Source organism: Sorex araneus, chromosome X (genome assembly GCF_027595985.1).
Source record: "Sorex araneus isolate mSorAra2 chromosome X, mSorAra2.pri, whole genome shotgun sequence".
NCBI lineage: Eukaryota > Metazoa > Chordata > Mammalia > Eulipotyphla > Soricidae > Sorex > Sorex araneus.
Window position 1 is genome coordinate 36,580,439 of NC_073313.1, and position 25,005 is coordinate 36,605,443.

A 25,005-nucleotide genomic window follows, 5' to 3' on the forward strand; every position below is an offset into this window, starting at 1 on the left:
AGATCATATAACCAATAATGGGCTATTATCTGTAATACACAAATAACTCAAAAACTCAATATTAAAATGGCAAGTAATACAAAACAATTTTTTAACTGTACATTGTGAATGACAAATGTTGAAATCCACCAGCCCGTTGATGTTAACTTAGTAGTACTTGCAAACTTCCTTGGTAAAACAAAGCGCGGTCTGTCATTCAGAAAAATTTACTTGAAAAAAATACAATCACGATTATTATCAGGTAAGAGGACCTATATAAATCTTATATAAGAAACCAAAAATACTCTATGATAAAAAATGAAGTATTCTGTATAGTATCAGCTATAAACTACATATTAAACAACTATTATATAGCGTTTAAATTATGGTAGTTCAGTTACGAGTAAATAATATGTCAAAACCAAGACTTGAGCTAAAGGTTGGGTCTGCATCTTCATGTGGACATTCAGCATATATTTTAAACATTTTCATTCCTATCAATTTCTAGGGAAATGTAAATCAAAATCATGTAGATACCACTTAGCATAATTTTCAAAAATAGAAAATATGTATTAGTAAGGACATAGTAAATTTGGAACCCAGCTGACTCCGCTAGAGTACAAAAAGTTATAGCCTCTCTGGAAAAGAGTTTAACTGTTTCTCATAAAGCTCAACATTCAATACCATTTGACTTAGCAATTCATACACTTCTAGGTTTAAACAAACAAAAAAAACTGGGAAAAGGTACTCAAATGTATACTTGCACAAAATTTGTGCTAAATAAAATATGTATATGGTGCCCAGAATAAACAACAACAGGGGCCAGAGAAATAGTACAACTGGTAGGGCTTTTGCCTTGCATGAAGCTGACCCAAGTTTGGTCCCTGACACCCAGTTTGGTTCCCCAAGCCCACCAAGAGAGATCCCAGAGCTCAGAGAGCCAAGAGTAAGCCCTGAGCACCACCAGCTGTGGCCCTTCGGGAAAAAAAGAATAAATGAACAAAAGAGTAAGTTATTGTTCGTCATCAGAAAGAGAAGTGGAAGACCCTTTTTATAGAGGTGAGGCTATAAAGAAGTTATCAGGGCCTGGAGCTATAGCAGTGGGTAGGGCATTTGCCTTGCACGCGGCCGACCTGGGTTCGATTCCCAGCATCCCATATGGTCCCCTGAGCACCGCTAGGAGTAATTCCTCAGTGCAGAGCAAGGACTAACCCTTGTGCATCGCTGGGTGTGACCCAAAAAGAAATAAAGAAATAAGATAAAGAAGTTATCAGAGGCAGGTATCTTCCTTTGCTCTCAATATTTATAATGAATTTCAGAAGAGATGCAAAGTGAGCAGATTAGCACAAGATCACTTCAGGAAAATAGACCTCAGGTGCAATTCTGTCTGACTGTGTTTGGAGACCGGGGTGAAGAGCGCACAATAATAAGCTCCCTTGTGCACATGTGGCACCCAAATGACTAAAAGTAGAAATAGGAGAAGTAGAAGTTCAGACAGAAATGACTGAAAATAGAAGTACAGGAAATTTTATGAATCGATCATGCATGACTTTCAGTTGCCACAATGAGATCATAAAACTGCTGGTGTGGTAAGCTTGATATTTACTATATATGGTTATCAGTAAGCAGGGTCAAAGAACCCCACAGATTGAAAATGAGTCGACTACATAATACCTGTCCAATAGTTCCAATGGGAGTTATAGTCAACTTCATGGGAACCTTTTAAACTGAGATCAAGCCTGATTAGCCCTGCTGAAAGAATACCCCAAGCCTTTTACGAGCCTTGTCTTTAATAAAGAATACCACCACGCATGCAGGGAATAGTAGCAGGATTCAGCTGTTGATGTACAAATACTTCTTCCATCACCAGCAAAACACTCCAGCTGTCTACTGCTGATTCTCATTCACACCACTATTAGGAGGAAAAAAATTGGAAATCAATACTGAGAGTCTGAGTTCTGGTTTTACCTGAGAGAAACAGTTTAATTAAAAGAGACTGTTTTGAACAACAGCAAAAATTGCATACCCCAGATTGTCAAGTCCATTTGTTCTGCTTGGTTTTGTGTAGCTACATAGAAGAATGCAGTTTAAACCCATTGTGGGGTATGAGGATGAGAAAGGAACTCAGTCAGTGGTAGAAGACTGACACACAGTAGAGTGACACTGTGTTTATCAAACATGAACACTATGACTTGGCTTTATTTTTTTAGGTTTAGGAATCTAAAATAAATAAAATAATGAAAAGTAAACAAGTATCTCAATTAAAAATAGACGATAATTTTATTGCGGGAAATTTTGAAAACACAATTTACTTCATAATTTTGAATGTGGGAATAGTGGTCCAATGGCATTTTAATAGCACTTTTTTATACATATAATGATTTTGTATTTGGTTTTGTTTTGGGGTCACAGCCAGGGTTCTCGGGGATTACTCCTGGCTCTGCCCTCAGGGACCAATCCTGTCAGGGCTTGGAGCACCATATGGGGTGCAGGGGGGTCAAACCTGTGTTGGTCACATGCAAGGCAAGTGGCTGTACCCAAAGTACCTAACTATCTCTCCAGCCTTATTATTTGTTTCTTAATAAAACTTTAATAAATCATAAGAACATCTAAAACATTTAATATAGTAAATCACTTTTCTTTGCTATCAAGTAGTATGGCCAAGCATACATTTTTATAGCAACAGACATATGAAGTGTTAAGAAGCTGAGGAAGGTACTGGCGTGCTACTTGTGGACCTGGGGTGAATCCAACCTACTGCCTGTTTGTGTAAATAGTTCATTGGAATGCAGTCATGGTCATCTCTTTAATTTCTATTTAATTTGCATGATATCAAGAATGGAGCAATTGTACCAGAAATCATAAGGGATGCAAAGCCAAAACTATTTACATTCTGCCCATTACAGATAAATTGGTTGAACATGAGGAATCAGTCATAGATATCTGACATGGTTTTACTTTATTGAAATACTAACAATCTGTCTCTAAAGGCTCTTCATTAAGGGACCACTTTTCAGTGCACACTCAGTGTATGCATAATTAAGTAGAGGCTTCAGTTTAATTTGGGAACAAATGTTTATTTACTTTTTGATTCTCTTATAAAACAAATCCTGGATAACAGAAATCAGATCATTTGACACCATTGTGATAAGACAAGCTGAAAAAAAAAGAAGCTGTGTTTTGTTGTGTCCTGGAATAATAGAGTTTTTCTGTGTTTCTCTGCTAAGACACATTCTGCTATTATTGAACACAATAAGCAATAAAACACTAATATCCACTAATACTATAGCTATTGGTTAAATTATTCACTTGGGTACAGAGAAGAAAATTAAAAAGTAACTCAGGGAGCATGTGGGTTTTTTTTTTTAAAAAGTCACATATTTACCTCATCTTAATTGAGTTTTCCAGAGGAGAAGCAGTAAAATCTTTAATGTCAAAGTCACAGTATTTTCCAAAAGATAAACAAATATAGGCAGAAAAAGAAATTTGGTTGACACAGGAAATAGAGCTCCAGAATGTCAAAACTTGCTAGAATCAATGTTTCCCATAAACACAGACTGCTTGTGGCATTATTAAAGCACTAATTTTATATCTTTCTTTATTTTTGCTGCTCTCAATTTTGGTGAACAGTTAAACCATCAAGTAACAATAAAATAAGTAGGAGATGGAATGATAGTGCAGTGGGGAGGGCACTTACCTTACATGTGGCTGACCTAGGTTCAATCCCTGGAATCCCATATGGTTATGTGAGCAGCACCAGGAATGATACCCAAATGCAGAGCCAGGATTAACCCCTGAGCATTGCGGGGTGTGACTGTAACACTGAAGCACTGTCGTCCTGTTGTTCATCAATTTGCTAGAGCGAGAACCAGTAATGTCTCCATTGCAAGACTTGTTGTTACTGTTTTTGGCATATTGAATACTTCACAGGTAGCTTGCCTGGCTCCGCCATGCGGGTGGGATACTCTTGGTAGCTTGCTGGGCTCTCCAAGAGGGTTGGAGGAATCGAACCAGGGTCAGTCGTGTGCAAGGTTAATGCCCTACCACTCCAGTCAGTGCTCGCTTCAACAGCACATATACTAAAATTGGAACATATAGAGAAGATTAGCATGGCCCCTGAGCCGGGTGTGGCTCAAAGACCAAAGATAGATAAATAAATAAATAAATAAATAAATAAATAAATAAATAAATAAACATTCCTCTTCTGACTCATACCCTCATTTGTGGAATATAAGGGGAAAAAAATCCAAGGGGCCTGAGTGATAGCACAGTGTGTAGGGCATTTGCCTTTCACGCGGCCGACCTGTGTTCAATCCCTGGCATCCCATATGGTCCCTCAAGCACTGCCAGGAGTAATTCCTGAGGGCAAAGCCAGGAGTAACCCCTGAGCAACGCTGGGAGCAACCCAAAAAGAAAAAAAAGTAAAAAAAAAAGAATTTAAAAAGAAAAAAACCCAAAACATAGTATGAGACTAATACCCAAGGACAGTAGAAACACGGGCGAGAAAGTTGGTCCATGGTTGAAAGCCTGCTTCAAGTGCTGGGGAAGAAGGCAGGTGGGATAGAGAAGGGTCCACTATGAAAATGATAGCTGGAAATGATCACTCTGGATAAGAACTGTGTGCTGAAAGTAGGTAAAGGAACAAACATGATAACCCCTCAGTAGCTGTATTTCAAACCATAATGCCCAAAAAGAAAAGAGAGAGAGATATAAAGAGAAAGAAAGAGAGAGAAAGGGGCTGGAGTGATAGCAGCGGGTAGGGCATTTGCCTTGCATGCGGCCAACTTGGGTTCGATTCCCAGCATCTCATATGGTCCCGTGAGCACCGCCAGGAGTAATTCCTGAGTGCAGAGCCAGGAGTAACCCATGTGCATCGTCAAGTGTGACCCAAAAAGTCAAAAAAGAAAAAGAAAAGAAAAGAAAGAGGGAGAGAGAGGGAGAGAGAGAGAAGATGAAAAATGTCTTACAGAGAGGAAGACTAGGGGTGATGGGAGGGAAACTGGGGACACTGGTGGTGGGAAATGTACACTGCTGGAGGGACTTCTGTTGCAACATTGTATGACTGAAAACCAACCATATACAGTTTTGTAACTGTGTATCTGACAATGATTCAATAGCATTTTAATAGTAATGCCAACTAATTAAAATTATAATGTAGAATCTAAAAACCAAGAAATTATCACCACAGTAGTATTTGAGATTTTAAAAAACCAGCTCCTTATTCCCACATCTGCAGTGCAGTAGTGTTTATTGTATTTTGTTATGTAGCGATTCAATCCTATCTACTCTGGTGACATAACATGCATTCATGGTTTTTGTATTTATGATACCTTATTGAAATTAATTGAAACAGTCAAAATTTGCACCAAAACAACCCTACACATTTTTGAAATGCAGTGCTCTTAACATAATTTCAGACTAAAAACAGTGAAGTGGGTAATAATCCATAGCAATTTCCCTCAATACAGCAGAAGTGATCAGAAATAAAGTTTATCCCATAAGCATTGTCATTAGTTGATTTTTACATTAGTCAGGGACTCAGTTGTGTGTGTCAGTTCAGAGACATTTATTCAATAAAGTCAAGAGAAGAAATACCCCTATGTCTATTTCCTAATATATAAAGGTATTTTAAACTTTTAAATGCATAAAAATATTCCCTGCAATTTTATTTTAAAAATTTCCCTTAGATGTTCACACTTATATGCCATGTAGGGGATTTTCAAAGGTTTGTCCAATTAATAACTTGCAATGAACTGGGTTTTTCTGTTGAAAAGAATGCCAGCTGGCTGAATTAAATAAAAGAAGAAGACCCCAAAAGGGCAAGAAAATTGCAAAGGTTAGAGCAATATATTGAAAAGGTTGAAGAGGCTGGAACCAGCCACTGAAAGAATGTGTTATTGATTCAAGTCCACCTTCAGACTCCTTGGAGATTTATAACAACTTGGAAAAAGAAACTCAGAATAAAATCAAGCACAAGGATTCAACTGGTCCACAAAAATTTTGAGTTGATTATTTACTTGTTTGATTTCTTTTGTGTTCGGAAAAAGAAATTTCATATTCATTTGTAGACTATGACTTTTTGAAAGCTATTCTGAGTAAGAACTAAGCATCATCACGCTGATCTTTGTAAGAGAAAATAAGCTTTTCTGTATTTTCCTCCTAAGGATTATTATCATTTTTCTGGAGAATAAAGAATATTTCAAAATTATGAGATTTAAGACATGTCTAAACTCAGATATGTCAGTTTCAAAACAATCTTTTCTAAAAGTTAATTATAAGCTATTTGTTGGTTTGGGGAGTTTGGAATCCCACCCAGCAGTGCTCAGGGCTCTGACTGCTAGAGTATATAGTATAGGAGATTGAACCCAGGTTGACAAGATGCAAGGCAAGAGCCCTGCTTATTCTACTGTTCTCCCTCACCTCCTCTCTCTCCCTCCCTTCCTCCCTTTCTCCCTCTTTCCTTCCCTTCCTCTCCCTCCCTCTCCCCCTCCCTCTCTCCTTCTCCCAGCTCAGAATGAACACTGAAATCCAGCCAGTTTGAAGGCAGCTGTCAAACTGCCCCTGAAAAGCATTTGATCTACCTGGTGTGGTGGGTAGTCCCTCACACCCAAATTTTCATAGAGTTTAGTTCTCAGTTTCTTTACAAATCTCCAAAATTCTTTGGAAAAATAAAGTTCCATTCCAAACTCTGCCTCAATTTTCTGCATTCATTTGTCTGCCCAAAGGAAGACAAATAATGGCATGAAATAGTAAAATTGAGGAACTTAAGAGAGAAAGAAGAGAATCCAGGGTGGCAGGGAAGGAGATGGGGGTGGGAATTGCCATGCCCAGAGTACACAACTTGACTTCTGAACCAAGTGCCCAGGATTCCATTTGGAACTTATTTTCACAGGCCTTTTCTCTATTTATTTTCATTTCTTTTTTCTTTTCTTTTCCTTTCTTTTCTTTTCCTTTCTTTTCTTTTCTTTTCTCTTCTCTTCTTTTCTTCTTTTCTTTTCTCTTCTTGTCTTTTGTCGTTTCTCTTCTTGTCTTGCCTTGCTTTGTCTTATCTTTTTCTTCCTTCCCTCCTTCCTCCCTCTTGTCCTCCTTCCCTTCCCTCCTTCCTTCCTCCCTCCTTCCATCTTTCCTTTCTTGGTGGGTGGGGAGAGTTGTATTTTTGAGTCACACCAGAATAATCAGGGATTATTCCTGGCTTAGCACTCAGGGATCTCTCAAGGTGAGGCTTGGGGAACCACATGTGGTGCAGGGGATGGAATCTGGATTGGCCACATGCAAGGTAAGTACTATCGTTATAACTCCAGCCCAGAAGCCTTAGTTCAGAACTTTCTATGCAGATATGAGCCCTTGCTATGTTTTTTTTTTCTTTTTGGGTCCCACCCGGCGATGCACAGGGGTTACTCCTGGCTCTGCACTCAGGAATTACCCCTGGCGGTGTTCAGGGGACCATATGGGATGCTGGGAATTGAACCCGGGTTGGCCTCGTGCAAGGCAAACATCCTACCCACTGTGCTATCACTCCAGCCCCACCCTTGCTATGGTTTTATATGGATAATGACATTGAATTTTGTTGATCTTCTGAGTCTTCTCTTGAGGGAGTTCAGCCTTCTGGGTTTGAGTTGGCATTTCAGGCTGGAGACAGAATAACTTCCACTCAGATGATATCTTGATTTAATTCTCCTTCTACCTGCTTGCCTCACAATGATATGTCTGTCACTTATAAAACCTACACTAATTTTAGGACTTTTGTAATATATTAGGTCAGCTGTCTCTCAAATTAGTTTTTTTTAATTTCTCCAAGCTAGAGTGTTCATGCCTCCATTGATTTTCTTCCCCATCAAGACTAAAAGTAAAAACATAAATAACTATTAGAATGCTATCTGAAATTTTCATCATCAGTAAGAGTTACAACTGTGCGGAATACAATCTTGGTAGCTGTGAAAAGCAATCATAAGCTAAAGCCAGATATCATACAGCCAAGGTACAGATGTTAGTTCAATCCATTCATAGTTAAGTGATCTTCATTTCTGTATGCCTCAGTTTCTGGATGTGTAAAATGGAGGTGAAAAGAATCCATTCTACAATAATACTGCGGTGAGATATATTGAGAAAATTCTTAGGCTGCTATATAGGACATATAATAGCCCTCCAAAAATGATTAGCCATTACTGTTTTATAAATTTCTTCAGGCAGGTTGTGCCCATAAAATGGATCAGAGAGGGTCTGGGAGATGGCTCCGTGGCAAAAGTGTCTGCCCTTCAAGTGTCCATGAGTTTAACTCCCAGCATCATCCACGTGCACAGAAGAATCTAGGCAGCTCTACAATTTCAGAGCACCACTGTCAACTGTGTGCAAGAGCTGCAACTAAAAGCATGTGAATCCCAGCATACATTGCAACAAAAGATGTGCAAATACTGTAGTCAGGTGTGCAGCCTCTAGAACACGTGTGTTTGTGTGTGTGTGTGCGTGTGTGTAAGCACGACAGAGAATCCTAGCAAGTACTACAACCAGAATATGCAGAAGCACTACAACTAAAAGAGACTGACCCCTGCTGAACACAGTTACCCAATGGGCAAGTAGAGCAACCAGATATGTGTCTCAGACAAGCATCACAACCAAATCTGTGTGTCTGTGTCATCCCAACATCAACAGTAATAAAGGGAAAGCAAAGAGAAGGCACAAATTAAAGTATGACTTTTATTTTCAAAAGTGGAGGGGCCAGAGTGATAGTACAACAAGTATGGCAGTTTCCTGGCACACTGTGTACCCAGGTTCAATCCCCTAGGCACCATATATGGTCCCCAAAATCCTTTCAGGAGTGTTCCTTGAGGCCTGCCCAGGATGATCTCTGAGTGCAGTTTATGAAAATTTGAATAATAAAATTCAAGTCAGAAAATTAAAATTAATGTCAGGCCTATTTTAATTCCTATCATTTAAATCATATTATGGTTGATTCAAGCAGTCTAGTGATTCACAGACTTGTTGATCAAAAATGGAATTAATTTGACTTTGTCTAAGAACATACTAGTACATTTTAGCATAGTGAAATTCTATTGGAGCTTAATGAACAATACTCCTGAGTAGAGACAGAAGAAAGAAAAGGAATAGATGTCTCTCTGGGGAAGTGAGGAAGTAAGATTGGTTTTGTAAATATGTAAAGAAGCAAAAGGGAAACTAAAATCAATACTTTTGTTTGAGTCAGCATTTTGCATCTGGCTACGGGCAGGGTTGATGTTCTTGTGATTAATGTCTTGGCTTGTACACATTCTTCATTCTCAGCATGTCGTCTCAGTGAGTATTGGCAAAGCAGCCCTTCCTAAAGGATTGTGTGCTCAGTGGTGCTCACAGATACTGGCCACATGGAATTACTGGATATAAAAGGAAATCAGGGTTAACTTTTAAGCCGATTTAGAACTCCCAATACTAGAAATTCTCCTTTTATTTTGAAGCACCGAGTGCTTACCAATCTCATGATTTATATCAAGGCACTTGGAACTTAAACAGTAGACTGGATAAAGTTAGAAGAAATGAACTCATTCAAAGCATAAATGCGACTTCTTTTCCCTACTGTGCAATAAGGTTTATCTCATTCTCCTAGCACCTACATACTTGGGGTATGAATCTGACCAGCTGCATAATTTGAGACTAGGACAGAATGATTGATACAAATTTGTAAGGCAAATCAATTATTCTTCCTCCATGCATTTGCCAGATAACCTTTCAAAATACAATTACAATTTAACAGTATAAGTCAATCTTTCTAAATTATTTCACTTGATACTCAATAAACTGTGATAATTATCATATCATCTATTTCATTGAAAAAAACGATAAATTACTACATAAAACTTGTACTTTATTCTAGTGCTACCACACGCTAACATGTGGCTTAAGTATTTAGCCTCTCTGGTGTGAGGTTCCTCTCATAACCAGTTATGTGAGACGTAGAGTGAGGATTATGTAGTGTTTATTAGGTGTTCTCAGCTAGGAATTATATGGCACCCTTATGGGCCTCCAGGATATTCTAATGGGGTTACAGGTTTAAAAAACCATATAAATGAGGGAAGGGCATAGCACAAAACAGGTGCAACCAATAGAACAGGGAGTTCACAAGAAAGAAAAGAAGGTCAGAAGGAGAGTATGGTTAGCAAAAAGTTGAGAAACACTGGTATATATAACCAATCAGTGATCAATAAAATTTACTTTTGCCAGAAACGTATTGAAAATATATCTTTTGTGATTCCAAAGAAAGAACAAAAGAGAGAATTGCAAAGAATTAACTGTTAATGCAACGACTCTTGAATCTCCTGGATTCCCTGCATCCTAACTTGGCATGTGTCATTCCTTTCTTTTCCTTTCTATTCCCTATGGAGATGTCCACATTCTCTCTTGAGAGTGTTTTCTCATGTTCCTCTTTTGCAGGGAAAGTGGCACTCAGGGCTTACTCATAGGTCTGCACTCAGGATCATTCTTGGCACTGCTGGGAAACCATATGGAGTGCTATGAATCACACTGCCATTGGCCATGTGTAAGGCAATCGCCCTACCTGCTATATCATCACTCTGTCCCCTTATATTTTATTTTTAATTTAACAAATTCTATTAAAAATGTAATTTAATGGCACAAACCTCTGAATTAACACAGCAGCATATATTTAACAGGTCAAATACAGGATATGTTTGGACCATCAATAATATTCCATTAAAAATATGTATTAATCTCCAAACAATAATAGTGAGTTTTTTGTTGAAACATTGAATGCAATCAAAGTAAAGAGAAAGTAAAGTGAAATTTATCAGTTACACAGGTGGAGTGAGGGTCTGGGGGGTCGGGGGAGTGGGGTGGAGGTTTACTGTGGTTCTTGGTGGTGGAATATGTGTACTGGTGAAGGGATGGGTGTTTGAGCATTATGTAACTGACACTTAAGCCTGAAAGCTTTGTAACTTTCCACATGGTAACTCAATAAAAAAATTTAAAAATACATAAAAATAAGTATTAAGAATTGCTATAAAAAGATGTTTGAGTAGAAAGTTCAGGAGCCTCTCTCCTTCCACAATACACCAGAATACTTGTTTCCAATTTGGAGTTCTGGTAGATCCAGCATAGTTTTGCCACCCAAATAGAATGTCGATGGCAAATTCTGGTAAATAAGTTATGTAAATAAGTTATTCTTGGTTCAGCAAAGAAGCAGATGATAAACCCCAGCTTCGATATTTCCCTTTGGGGACAGGTAGGAAGATTTGATTCATGCACCTAGTGTGCTAACTTCTTCAGGTATATCCAAAGAACTGGCTACTGATTTTCTTTTTTATACATAGCATCCGCACTGGAATCCCATAATTCTGATAGGTGTGATACAGCCTGACCATCTAGGGAGTGTATTGATGGTGGCCTCAACAAATAGATATGCTAACTCCCCAATACCTGGATAAAAACAGAGCAAATAGGCAAAAGTAAAGCAAGGAAGGGAAGATTTGGGCAGAAGCACCACCAGAATCTATTGTTGATCTGACTGGTGAGGATCTCCTATAAACAGTGAGTTCATGATTAGGAGAGAGGTACTTACTTTGCCTAAAATGCAAAATCCAACACAGAACGTCAAGGGATTTTTTATAAGCAAACTTATTTCGAAAAAGAAAAAAAGAAAAATCTCTCAAAACTAACTTTAATAAGAGATAAGATTTACTTTATAGAGAATTCAAAACAACTGTCATAAAAATCCTCACTGAAGATGTGAGAACAATGCATGAATATTGTCAGAGTTTCTAAGAGGATGCATAAAACATAAAAATGTTCCAAACTGAAACCATGGAACTAAAGCACAAAATAAACTGAACTTAAAATTTCCTTACAGGAGTGTCACAGCAGACTAGATGAAGTAGAAAAAGAGAAGCGTAAAATCAAAGAAAGACTGGAAATAATTTACAGGAACAAAAGCAAACTAATAGGAAATAATAGTAAAAGCTTCAGGGACTAATCAAATAGATCAACATATACATATGGTATTCCCAAAAGGATTTTAAAAAAGACCAGCGGACTTACTCAAAGAAACAACAGAGGAACCCTCCCAAATCTGGGTAAGGGACAGAACATTCAGAGCCAAGTATATTCAGATTTGAAAACTGTCACTGTCATTGTCATCCCATTGCTCATCGATTTGCTCGAGTGATGTCTCCATTTTGAGACTTGCTATTACTGTTTTTGGCATATCAAATACATCACAGGCTCTGCTGTACTCTCGGTAGCTTGCTGGGCTCTCTGAGAAGGGCAGAGAAATTGAACTCGGGTCGGCTGCATGCAAGGCAAGCGTCCTACCACTGTGCTATTCCTCCAGCCCAGATTTGAAACACATTTTAACATAATTCTAATAAAATTCACATCAATACAGATGACACATAATGAATATTTTAAATCAAAGAAAGGAAAAGAGAGAATTATGAAAACTCAAATAGAAACACAACTTATAGTGTACAGGCAAATCTCCCATTCGAATTTCAGTTGAATTCTCAACAGAAACCTTGCAAGCCACTAGGGAGTAAGACAATTTATTCAATGTATTTTTAAAAATCCCAAACATGAATATCATACATACAAAAGTACCCCAAAATGGAGCTGAGATACAAACCATTATTTGAGAAATGTGACAGATATTTCTTCTCAATTAAATGAAGACGTTAAACAGATAGATGATCATATAAACGAATGCAAAACTCATTGGTAAAAGCAAATAGACTGATTCAGAATACAGTATGACTATAAAGAGTAAGTCACTTTTAATTCAGATAAAAGTTAAAATACAGAACTTAATTCTTATTAAGTTTGAATTATTATTCTAACTAAAATATGTTTTGATATAAATAGTTAACTGTGCAGATGAGGAAAAGCTAAATATTGAGTTTTATACATGTTTTTATACATTTTCAGCTTGTATTCTGACTGTTATGACTGTAAGATATTTTATACAATCTCTACAGTAAATACACACAAATAACACCCATGAAATTACACAAAATAAAAAAAGAACAATATAAATTTTTTTGTATATCAATACAAAAATGAACAAAACTCAGGAAAACAGTGAAATGGAAAAAGACAAACAAAAGAGCCATACACTAAAAGGAATCAGCCAAAACCTGGCAATAGCAAACTTTCTGAACAAATAATTACTTTAAATTTAAATGAATGAAACTCACCAATAAAAAGACATAAAGTGTCTGCATGGATTTTTTATAAGTCTCAACTTTTTTTTAATAAGTCTTTTTTTATAAGTTCATAAACAAACTCACTTTACAATCAAGGCTCTCTCCAGTCTATTAAAAAAAAAAAGAATGAGGAGCTGGAGAAATAGTACAGGGGTTACATACAATAGCACAGGGGCACAGGGGTTAAATATCTTGCATACAGATAACCCTAGTTCCATCCCTTGAACTGCAGATGTTCCCCTGAGCGCTTCCAGGAGTCACCTCTTGTAGGATAACATAGCCTCAAGTAGTTTAGGTTTATTGGGTTACTCCCATTATAGTGCTCCTATTCCTCTTTGTTTATTTGTAGCTTTTTTCTTAGTGTTCTGTTGACTTGTAAATAATGTTTTTCTCTTCTCCGTGAGTCCTTTGCATAGTTTATTCAGAGCAATGTCCTTTTTGTATGGACACAGGAAGACTTAGCAAATGTTATGCTTTTGTAACCTGGGAGTCATTTGACTCTACATGATATTTTCCTCCTGGGCATCTGTTCTCTCAAACTAAGCCTCAGCTGCCCTTACTTCCTAGCACCCCCAAAAGCAGGGTTCTGACGAGGGACGAGACGGACCCAGGGCAAGCGGTGAGTTGTGTGCTACCCTGGCATCGAGATGGGCCTGGCCAAAGTGCCTAATGCTTAACTATAAGTTAAGAGCTTGATCATTGACAAATGTTGTCATGATCCAAACAGTGATAACTAGATTTGGACCCTGCTAGGGTGAGGAGTGATTAATCTGGCCTGAGTGCTGTGGTCTGAGCCTGTGGCAAGATGTTGTCAGGAGAGCTGCCTTGCAAGCCTCAATGTATCTCTTGCTATGTCCATACAAAAATAACTAGCATTAAGGTGTTATTGAGTGTTTGGAATGGGAAGAGGAGAAAAAACCCTTAAGAGGTATTTTGCCTACTGGCAGTCAGGAAGGGCTTTGGACCACCCCTAGGGTGTGTTCCCTTTTAAACCTGACAGCCTCAGGAAGGGCTTTATTATGTTGATTTTGCTACCTGGCAGTGTGTAACCTAGGGGCAAGGTCGAGAGAGGAAAAAGGGAGGAGAGAGATGGAGAGAGACTGTGGTAGATCCAGAGAGAGGACGGAGCTGGGAGTGCGAGTGCGGGAGATGAGAAAGATGGAAGATTGAATAAACGGTAACTAATCAGCAAACAGCTTGGTCCTCGTTCTTCCTTCGCCTGTCCTTGGCCAACGGCCGTCCCGATCCAGCCCATACACAGCAGTTCCAGAGCACCGAACACTGGCAGTGAGACACGGCCTCCTGGAGAGCCCCCGAGTGCACACGCCCTTTGGCATGCTTTAGTTTTTTACGACCTCTGAGTAATCGGCCAGGAATGTCCCCTGAGCATCACTGGTTGTGGCCCAAAATTCCGCCTCCCCCCAATAAAATAAAATTAAAAGGAATAAAAAGCAACCAGAGACTTATACTGGAGTTAAGGCACATACCTTGCATGCAACTGACCCCAGAGCAATCCTGGTACCAGGTGGTCACCCAGGTATCTCTAAATGCAGTCCTAAGGAACCCCAGCACCAAGAGGGTGTCCCAGTAGTACCCAGTAACACAGGGCTACAGAAAAACCACATCTTTGGGCAACAAAAGCCTGGTTGACCAAGGATTGCAGGGAGGGAACACTTGAGTTTCCTGAACACCACCTGGCAGCCATCTTCCTTGCAAAAGAAATGCAAAAAAGAAAGCTCTCCATTAAATAAACTAAGTTTATACCTCAAGTATCTAGGAAAACAAGAACAAATAAAACTAAGGTCAAATTTACCAGAGTGGAGGAAGGAAGTACTATTGCAGCCCAAATAAAGGAATCAGAAAATAGAAAAACAATGGAGAAAAATGTGTAAAACAGTGTTGGCTTCATGTAAAGTTAAAACTTAAAATTTCTTCACTAGACTTTGAGAACTGGGGGAAGACTCAAATAAATTATGAATGAGAGAACTGAGCCTACTAATGGTAGCAGGAAAAGGTGAAAGATCACAAAAGACGAACCATGAAGGAAGATATGTCATCAAAAGAAATAAATCATCAAAAACATAGGAGCTACCTAGGAGTATGTTGATGGTTCATTGTTGAGTTGTCCACTGGTGAATAAAGAAAAATCAATAAAATGTTTTTAAATGGGAGGAAAGACACAAAATTTCACACTTGTATGGATATATTCATGAGAAGTAGGTAACACTGCACTGTGGCACTGTCGTCCTGTTGTTCATCAATTTGCTCAAGCAGGCAACAATAAGATCTACATTGTGAGACTTGTTGTTACTGTTTTTGGTATATTGAATATGCCACGGGTAGCTTGCCAGACTCTGCCACGCAGGTGGGATGCTCTCGGTAGCTTGCCGGGCTCTCCGAGAGGGGTGGAGGAATCGAACCCAAGTTGGCCATGTGCAAGACAAAAGCCCTACCTGCTGTGCTATCACTCCAGCCCTGAGAAATAGGTAGGGTATGTAAAACATAAAGATAAGAAAAGCTATTATTAGCTCCCAGGAAATATAATGGAGTGTATATGGAACACTACAAATGAAGTAATATATGAGAACAGGGTATCCTGTTGGGGTGATGTAAATGTTTTAGAATTTTTTCAAAGATGGCTACACAATACTTTTAATCCACCAACAGCATGCATACACTTTTAGGAGTTAATTTTATGTTATGTAAAAATTTTCCTCAAAAATGAAAGTCATATAAGAAAAACTGAGAAGAATCCATGGCACTATTATATACTTGGTATGAGTATGTAACGTTCATGATGCTTCCTTGTCAGATATCTGTGTGGGGTGAGGGTGCATGCATGTGCTTTTCAGGCTATAAGATAAAATGAACTTTTTAATATGCTCACAGAAAGTTTGAAAGTCATGGTTTGCATGACTGACTGCATAGCGAGGAAGAGAAGTGCTGTGAGATAATGAGTCAGTAGCACATTTAATTGAATGTGCTCTGCAAAAGAAAAAGAAACTACAATTTCAATTTTGACAACATGTATTCCAATTGCAAAATAAAATAAACTGATTTCAGAATTCCCATCCAAGACAGCAACAACGGGTAATGAAAAGTCGACATGAGTCATTTTTCAAATGGAACCAGGCAACTGTCATAGAAACTGAATCACCTATCTTGTTCGGACTAAGCCAAAGACCGAAGGACTAAGCCAAGAAGCAATTGTTTTATGAAATATCAAGGAAACAATTCTTTCAGACTTCATACAGATCATGACAACAGATTGTGGACTTTCAGCCTAATAAAAGAGTAATAATCTAATTATGTATGGTTAAGAATAACTTGAGCTTGTTTGAACAATGAACAGTTTTTAAGTTATATTATTTCATGTTTCTCTGCCCTTCCCACATAATCCGTCCTTTTTTCTTCTTCTTTGGGACACTATTTGGGTTTTCTACGCAAATCTGTGCCCTCAAACTGCAATTCACTGATGCTTAATAAACACATATTATCTTTATAGTTTCTTCCTGAGTTTTTATACTGACAGTCTCCTGAAATCACCTTCTTCTGTGGACACAAAGGATCTATAGGTAGACAGGAAGCAATTCCCGCAAAAAGAAATACCAGAATCACTGAAAGATTCCTACACATCAGGTGAACAATACTCAAATCACCCACCTCAAAATTGGTATGAAATACTGAAACATTCTCTCAGCCCTGCATCGCACTCGCAGCAGTGTCAACTAATCAAGAGGGAATTTTCAATTTTTAGTTCCTCCCTGAGGAGAAGAAAATTTAAACCCTTGTATCCTAACTTTTAAGACAGACCTTCAAAACACTGGGTTCTGAAAATCAAATGGACTTATTCCAAGAAACCTACAAAACTCTAGCAAACCAGAAAACAATTCTCATTTTTTTTTGGTGGGTGGTAGTGTTCTATGTCCAACTATAACCCAAGACTCAGAGCAGAGGACACATGCAACAATTTCTTATTTTCTAGTTTTTTTGAGTGGGAGGTGTTTGGGGGTGATTTCTGAGCACAGAGTGGTGCTCCTGGCTCAGTGCTCAGAAATCACTTTTAGAGATCATGGGTGGTATCAGGAATCACATCAGGGTTGGCTGCACACAAAGCCTTCACCTCTATAGTATCTCTCAGGAGTGCCTTTCCCAGTCCTTTACGGGAATAGATCAGTTCGCATCCCTTAAAGCTTGCTCTGGAGAATTTGGCTTCTGATTTTGCAAGCATCGAGGAACCAACTAACATCTTCCCCAGAGACCAGGCAAGTCAGCAGTGGGCACTTCTGCCTTCTTGCCAGAGCCTGTCCCAAATCATTGCTATCTTCCAGAAAGAGCTTGGTATAAACATCTGGTGTACCAGCTTTTGTGGATATATACCCAAAGGTAAGATTGCTGAATCATTAAATAAAGTGAAAGCAGACAGCAACAGAAGGACAAACAACGCATGATTTCATGTGTATGAAATCCAAATGGTATCTAAAATAATCAAATTCATAGAAGCAGAGAGTGGAATGGTAGTTGCTAGGAGCTGAGGGGAGAGGGAAAGGAAATTGTCAGATGAAAATGTGTAAAACTTTGGTCTAATGAAATGAGTAAGTTCTAGAGGTAAGCTAAAAAATGCTGTGACTATAGTTAGCAATAATGTAGTGTGCACATAAAAATTCAAGATGGTAGATCTCATTTTGCCTTCACGCTACAATAAAAAATATAAAAAATAAAGTCATCTACTCAGAAGCAAATCTAATTGATCAATAAAGAAAAGTCCTTGATTCCCATTTATTTAAGAGATGGGATTCAAGTAGTCAGAGCAACATTTCAAGCCATTTTTCCTTTTCATGTTTTATTGATCCTAAAAGCAGCAAACTGGAAGACGTAAGTTCAATGGAACATTCAGCTAACTTCTGAGAGGGATGGGTGGGAATGGATTCTGGGTCAACCATGGCGGATGAGTCCAATGGAAAAATGCTAGCCTTTCCACTGGAACCATTAAGTAATCCATTTTGACATTAGGAGTGCTGCATAAACTTCAAAGCAGCTCTGGTCCTGATTAGATTTAATGTGATTATGAACGCTGGCTAACCTCTCTTAGCTGACTGTCCTTTAACAATTTTTTTTCCCAAGCATGAAAAGAAACTGTTTTTCAAGGTCTTCAGCTACTTTTGGCATTGTGGCTGATTGTAGTATTCAAATAATTAATCTTATTACAATCTCAACTCTAAGTCACTCTCAGGTAGAAGCTAAAACTAGAAGACACAGATGCATACACATGTACACAATCTTATTACATTTATTTTTACTAATAATTCTATTAATCATTCTCTTTACCGGATTAAACTGCATGGGTGGCCGTGTAAGAGTGATAGCACAGCAGGCAGGGCATTTACCTTGCACGCAGGTGACCCGGGTTCGATTTCTCCACCCCTCTTGGAGAGCCCAGCAAGCTACCGAGAGTATCTCGCCGGCACAGCAGAGCCTGGCAAGCTCCCCATGGCATATTCAATATGCCCAAAACAGTAACAACCAGTCTCACAATGGAGATGTTACTGGTGCCTGCTAGAGCAAATCGATGAGCAACGGGATGACAGTGACAGTGACAATAATTCTATTACTGTGATTTTTTTTTCTTTTTTGATTTCCGAGCCACAGTCCATAGTGTTCAGGACTTACTCTTGGCTCTGTACTAGGGGAATCACTCCTGGAGGGGCTCAGAGGGGCTTGAGGTTCAAACCTGTGTTGGCCACATGCAAAACAAGCTCCTTACCCACTGTACTATATTAGTGAATTGAAAACATTGTATAAAAGATACAAGATTGCTCAAACTTTAGAGCTTAAAATGCAATGTGGATGACTGCATTGTGACACATCTGATGCTCACTGCCATATATTTTTTATGCCATATATTTTTAAAATCTTATGGTGAGAAAATGTATTCTCTCCCTCCCCCAATAATGTAATTATCATTAACCAATGATTTAATAAATACCTATCAAACTTAAGATACTTAAATGTACTGACTGAACAAATAAAGGAAATGCAGCAAAATTACATTTTCCTTTTGAATCGAATATACTTATACTCTCATCCAAGTAAACATGACATGCATCTCTAAAGTTTTCTATTGTCAGGATACAAAGGATGGTAAACTGCATGCCTTACAGGTATGAGCCTTCAGGTTTGATCCCTCAGAACTACAAAAGAAGAAGAAGGAAAGCAAAACTTTGTTGGTATCCCAGATGCTACCTTTCATTTTTGCAAATTTGGGCAAGTAAATTAATATCTACAAGTCTCAGGTCCATCATCTATAAAATAGGAAGACACACTCCTACTTCTTATGGGAACTGTGAAGTTTTTGTGTTCAAATGTGTAAAATATCTTCTTTAATTATTGCCAGTAAGTATTAGCATTGTCAATAAGTATCAACCAAGTGTATGGTCTCAATGTATCCTGATAAATAGAATGCAGGGCTGAAGCAATAGTATGATGGGTAGGATGCTTGGTTGCTTGGTTTGCACACAGCCAACCTAGATTCGATCCCCAGCACCACAAACATTCTCCCTAGCCTGCCAAAAGTGAGCCTTCAGTTCAGACTCAGGATTAAGTCCAGAGAACCAGTGAGCATGGCCCAAAAACCCAATAAAGAAAGAAAGAGAGGAAGAAGGAAGGAAGGAAGGAAAGAAGGGAGGGAGGGAGGGTGCAGTACTTTTTCTTTGCTCACAAAATGCATTTGATCATAAAGAGGAGATACAGTGGATGGAGGGACGGCCCTCAAAATGACACTTTCATGGCACATCTCTTCAAAATGTACATATTATCTTATTTAGTGAAAGCATTTTGTAGGTGTGGTTCATTTAAGGTTCTGTGATAAGAAGGTCATTCCAAATTATCCTTGTGGGCTCTTATCAAAGACAGGCAGAGATATTTGGGAAACTTTGAAAGAGAAAATGCAGAGAGAAGATGTCGAGGCAATGTGACCACTAGAGTTTGATGGTGTGACAGCACAAGCCGGTACCCCACAGAGACTTGGCATGGCAAGTTTTCCCGTACAGGCTTGGGATGAACTGAGACTTTGCTAGCACCTTAATTTCAGGTTGCTGTCCTCCAATACTGGGATTTGTTTTGTGCCACTTAGTTTGTGTGTATTTGTTATGGCAGTCCTAGAAAACAAATTTAGCAGATGAAAAAAGGCTACTTTTCTTAGTGGCAATTTACCAGAGTGGCCATCTTAAAGTCGGATTCTTATTTCCTTGCTTCAAATTGCAAAATGGTTTTACCTTTTAAAATTATACAAATTGAATAATTTATTCAAGCAGCTAGATGGTAATTACTGGGTTCTGATTACATGACAGATCAATGCTATGGAAACAGACATGAATTATTATTGCTGTGAAAGAGCTTTATAAACTAGCAAAGGGCATTTCCATGGAATAATTAAATGCAATGTACAAATCATACTGAAGCCTCTCGTGGACTTTGAAGTCACAGTAAATAATTTGAAAACTAATTTTGAAACACATAAAGTTTATTATTTTACTAAAGTAATTGAATTATTCATGTGTATAGAAACACACACATATACATATATGTGTGTATGATTTCACAAATTAAATTCTAAAATCTCTCCTGTGGGTATATTTCAATTCAAATTATTTTCTGTTCTTCAAATGGGTATTACGTGATTACTGGAGAATTTAAGCGGAAATTAATTTTTATTAGGGGAATTGGAAAGTTCAATTCTCTTGGTATAATCAGTTTTACTTAGCTCTATATTTTGCTCTCAGTGAAATGGAGGAAAAAAGGGAGAGAAAAAAAGAGATATTTAAGAATTATTTAATTTAATAGTCCATGAGGCCATTCTATGGCACGAATCACTTTAATTTAACAGGAATAAGTTGTGCTTGACATCTTATCCAAACAAATAAAGAAGAATGGCCATTTTGGTATAAACTAGAAACACTGATAAATATAATTTAGAGCAAGGAGATGTTTTGACATTTTCCAAATTAGATTATAGAGGTGACAAGACAATATTGATAAAAGTGATAACAGGAGAGGAAGTCACAAAACTTGTCTTCAAAAGAGCTGTTATAATGATTTGCTTTGTGACTATTTTATCTTGGAGGGCCTCCCAAGCTTTTCTCAGGGGACCTTGAGCAGGACACTATGGAGCAGTAGCCACTCTGCTTAGTTCCCATAATATGACGCTTCTTGAACTCAGTAGTACTTATGAGTAACTAAGACACACCCTGTGGTGCTGGGCAGCAGAAGGGCTCAGTAGCTATGTAGTACTAGGGACATAACTCAGCCCTGCCACAAGTTGGGCATGCACTTGAGCCTGTTGAGTCATGTCCCCAGCCCTGGTCGTGGTTATTTTAGAAGACTCAGATCTCAGAAAACTTGCTTGATTTCCCCTGCAAATAATGAAGTGGCAAAATGGTGCGTTTTCAGAGAACAGAGACACCAGCGAGGGTAGTAACAGTCACAGAGACAGCAGTAACAGGTAGCTCCTTGTGACTATACCTGGAAGTTAAGGCTATGCAAAAATTTTCAGTTCAACTTGAGAAGATATCATTTGTTACAGGTAATGTTTTAATGGTAAAAACTATGGGAAAAACCTGTAATAGTTATGTGATGTATGGAAACACAGATGTAGAGGATTAATGGCTGTGTTAAAATTACAGTAAACCAGCCAATGTTCATAATTACAAAGAAAGAAACAAAACCATAAAATGTATACTGTGCCGGGCGACCTGTACTGGAGCAGGAAAAACCAAACCTTGCAAAGCAGCCCTGAAGTGAAACCTTGCAAGAGGAGTAACTGGGCAAAGTTAGCAAATCAGGACGCCTGCATTACATGTCCAGCCTTGAGCCTCACTCGACTCCCTGTACCTTAAGCAAGTCATCCTAATCGCAACATATAACCTTGAAGGGGATTGGACAGGGGCAAAGCAGAGAGGAAAAAATGATAGAGCAATAGTGCTAAGCTCTATGTGATTGGACCTTTTGTAAGCCAAGACCCTCTATAAAAAGGTGTGTATTTGGCAATAAAGTGAGCTGTGATGAATTGCTCTCGGAGGGTGTTTCTTCACGCTCGTTCTCCTTCACCCCACAACCAGGCTCCTGCCTGGACCCCAGGCGCAACGAGTCCGGGCATGTTGGGGATAACCATTCCCCAACAGTATACACTAGGCAACATACTTCTCTGGTCAATCTGGCATATTTTACATTATTTGTATAGGACTCAGCCCCCAAGGAAGTTTCACAATGACCAAACTAATGAACAATTAAAACAAAGAATATGTCAGTACAACCAATACATCAACCATATGACCATATAACCCTAGAAACTTTGTCTATAATTTAATGCAGAAAATGAAACTTGTATACTTAGCCCTAATTATTTATTTTAATCTAGTGGTCTAATACTCACCTATTGATTGAAGATCCGTGTCTGTTCAAGGGAATGTTTCAAATGCTTTGCTGAAGTCAGATTGCCATTGATTGTCAAAGTATTTTCACCACAAATGAGAGTAATTAATTTAACAAGGTCCAGTCCATGCATGAATAACAGTGTAAAAGGTATCATAAAACATTTGCTACTTTTACCATATATGATTTTCTCTGAAATCTTTAGTCTCTTTTGATTTTAGTCTTTCTTGGCAGAGGGGCACATCTGGCTGTGCTCAGGACTTAGTCCTAGTTCTGTGCTCAGGGATCACCCTAGCAGTGTTCAGAAGACCATATGTAGTCCTGGGGTGCTGAGGCTCAAACCAGGGTCAGCCATGTGAAAGGCAAGTGCCTTAAGATCTGTACCATATCTCCTGCCCTATAGTATACCTCTTTAAAAATTAGTGCTAGTGGGGGCTGAGTGATAGTACACAACCAGGATCAATTCCTGAGTGCATGAGCCAGGAGTAACCCCTATGCATCGCTGTGTGCCATACAAAAGGCAAAAAGAAAAAAAAATAGGGCTAGTTTGGATTGTCTCCTGCAGACTAACAAATTCTGGCCTATTGAGGAATGATACACTGGAATATATAATTTTTATTTTTTCGCTTTTTTTAGACTGTGAGCACAAAAGGAAACAAAATCAATTTAAATCTGTTTTCTGAGTGTACCTCAGAATTGATACATTGTATCATAAGTATGCCCTCATGTTATAAAAAATTTTTCTGACATCCGACTGTAGGATAACATTGGGTTTGTCCTTTCAGTTTTGCCACAGGGAAATTAGTTTACCTTAGAGCAAAGGCCTTTCTGTATGGACACAGGAAGACAGTTAATATTATGCTTTGTAACTTAGGAACCGATTGACTCCAATAATATCTACTTCCGGGCATCTGCTTTCTCAACTCAGTTGTCCTTCGTTCCTAGCACCCCTAAAGCAGGGTCCCGACGAGGGACAGAATGGACCCAGGGCAAGCTGTGAGCTACCCTGGCATCAAAACGGGCCAGGCCAAAGCACCATAATACTCAACTATAAGTTGAGAGCATGGTCATAGACAAATGCTGTCATGATCCAAGAGTAATGATGAGAGTAGGACCCTGCTGGGGTTAGGAAGACTAACCTGACCTGAGGACTGTGGTCTAGAAAATATAGTGAGATGTCCTCAAAACAGAAACAAACCAAGTCTGATATATCTCTTACTATGCTCATACAGCATGACATTGCTAGAAATATCTGAAGTAGATTTACTATAACTATATAAGCTGATTACTAGCTGAGGAAGGAAGAAAGAGACACACCCTGACACACCCTTGTTTGGATCCCACCCTTGAGCAGATCTACTAGTAATCTGGAGTAATCTCCTTAGATGAGATTTTGCTAATCTCCTCGAGAAATAGTCTTACCCTTCTTTGTTGATTTGTTAATGTTCAACCCACCTTTGTTTTACTGCCCTATGTGATTGCTATATAAACTAAGACTGTAACAGAAGTAGGGGGAAGACACAGAATAGGAGACAGCAGAGACAGAAGAAGAGGCAGCAGGACACAGACAGAGGCAGCAGGATACAGACAGAAGAAGACACAGCAAGGAGAAGACACAGAAGTGAGGGAGAAAGACAGAGGCAAGACAGAAGCAGCAGAGGAGACACAGAACTGGAGAGAGAAGACACAGAAGCAGAGACAGAGAGAGGCTGGAAGAGACCAGAGTAGAAACTACAGAGACAGAGACAGAGACAGAGACAGAGAGACAGACAAAAGAGAGCAGAGCAGCACACACAGAAGCAGAGCACAAAGAGGAGCCATCCTGATCCGGTCCATATAAAGCAGCTTGAAAGCACCGAAGGAGAGCTGTGCATGCGAGAGAGAACTGCCACAAGAGCCCATGAACAAAAAAACACAACACACACATCATCACACCCTCCCTCGCGCACGCATCTTTGTAATTTTTTACATCTTACCATGAGTAGGAAATGGAAGTAACAGCTACTCAACAGGTATGTCACAGCTCCTTGGTGTTTTCACCACATCCATGGCAAATATCATTGATAACTTCATGCATATCCAGTACCCTGGCAGCCCCTTCAAAATTCCCCACAGAGAAGTTCTCCAGATAGCCAATGGTCATTGATTAGGAATGAAAGTGCTATAGCTTCTTAGGAGTCCCTCTACTTTGAAGATTTTAAATAAGCAAGTAGTACTAGAACGGAATTTTTCAGTAAAATCAAAAGATTAAGCTTCTAATCAAAATGATGTCAGCCAGATGGCATTATAGCAACTTCCAGACTTTCCCTCCCTGACAAAACAACAATATATTTGCCTTTATGAGGAATCCAGGCAAATCAAAGACAAGAAACATATTGGGTCCAGTATGAGAATGTAC

The 25,005-nt window shown here is 38.8% G+C and overlaps 1 non-coding gene across 1 annotated transcript; it reads left to right on the forward strand.

The window, feature by feature from the left end:
- The first annotated feature begins 4,034 nt into the window (after nucleotides 1-4,034).
- Nucleotides 4,035-4,141, forward strand: LOC129400529 (U6 spliceosomal RNA). The gene has a single exon (XR_008627755.1). It is a non-coding gene; the product is annotated as a U6 spliceosomal RNA (small nuclear RNA).
- Nucleotides 4,142-25,005: the final 20,864 nt, after the last annotated feature.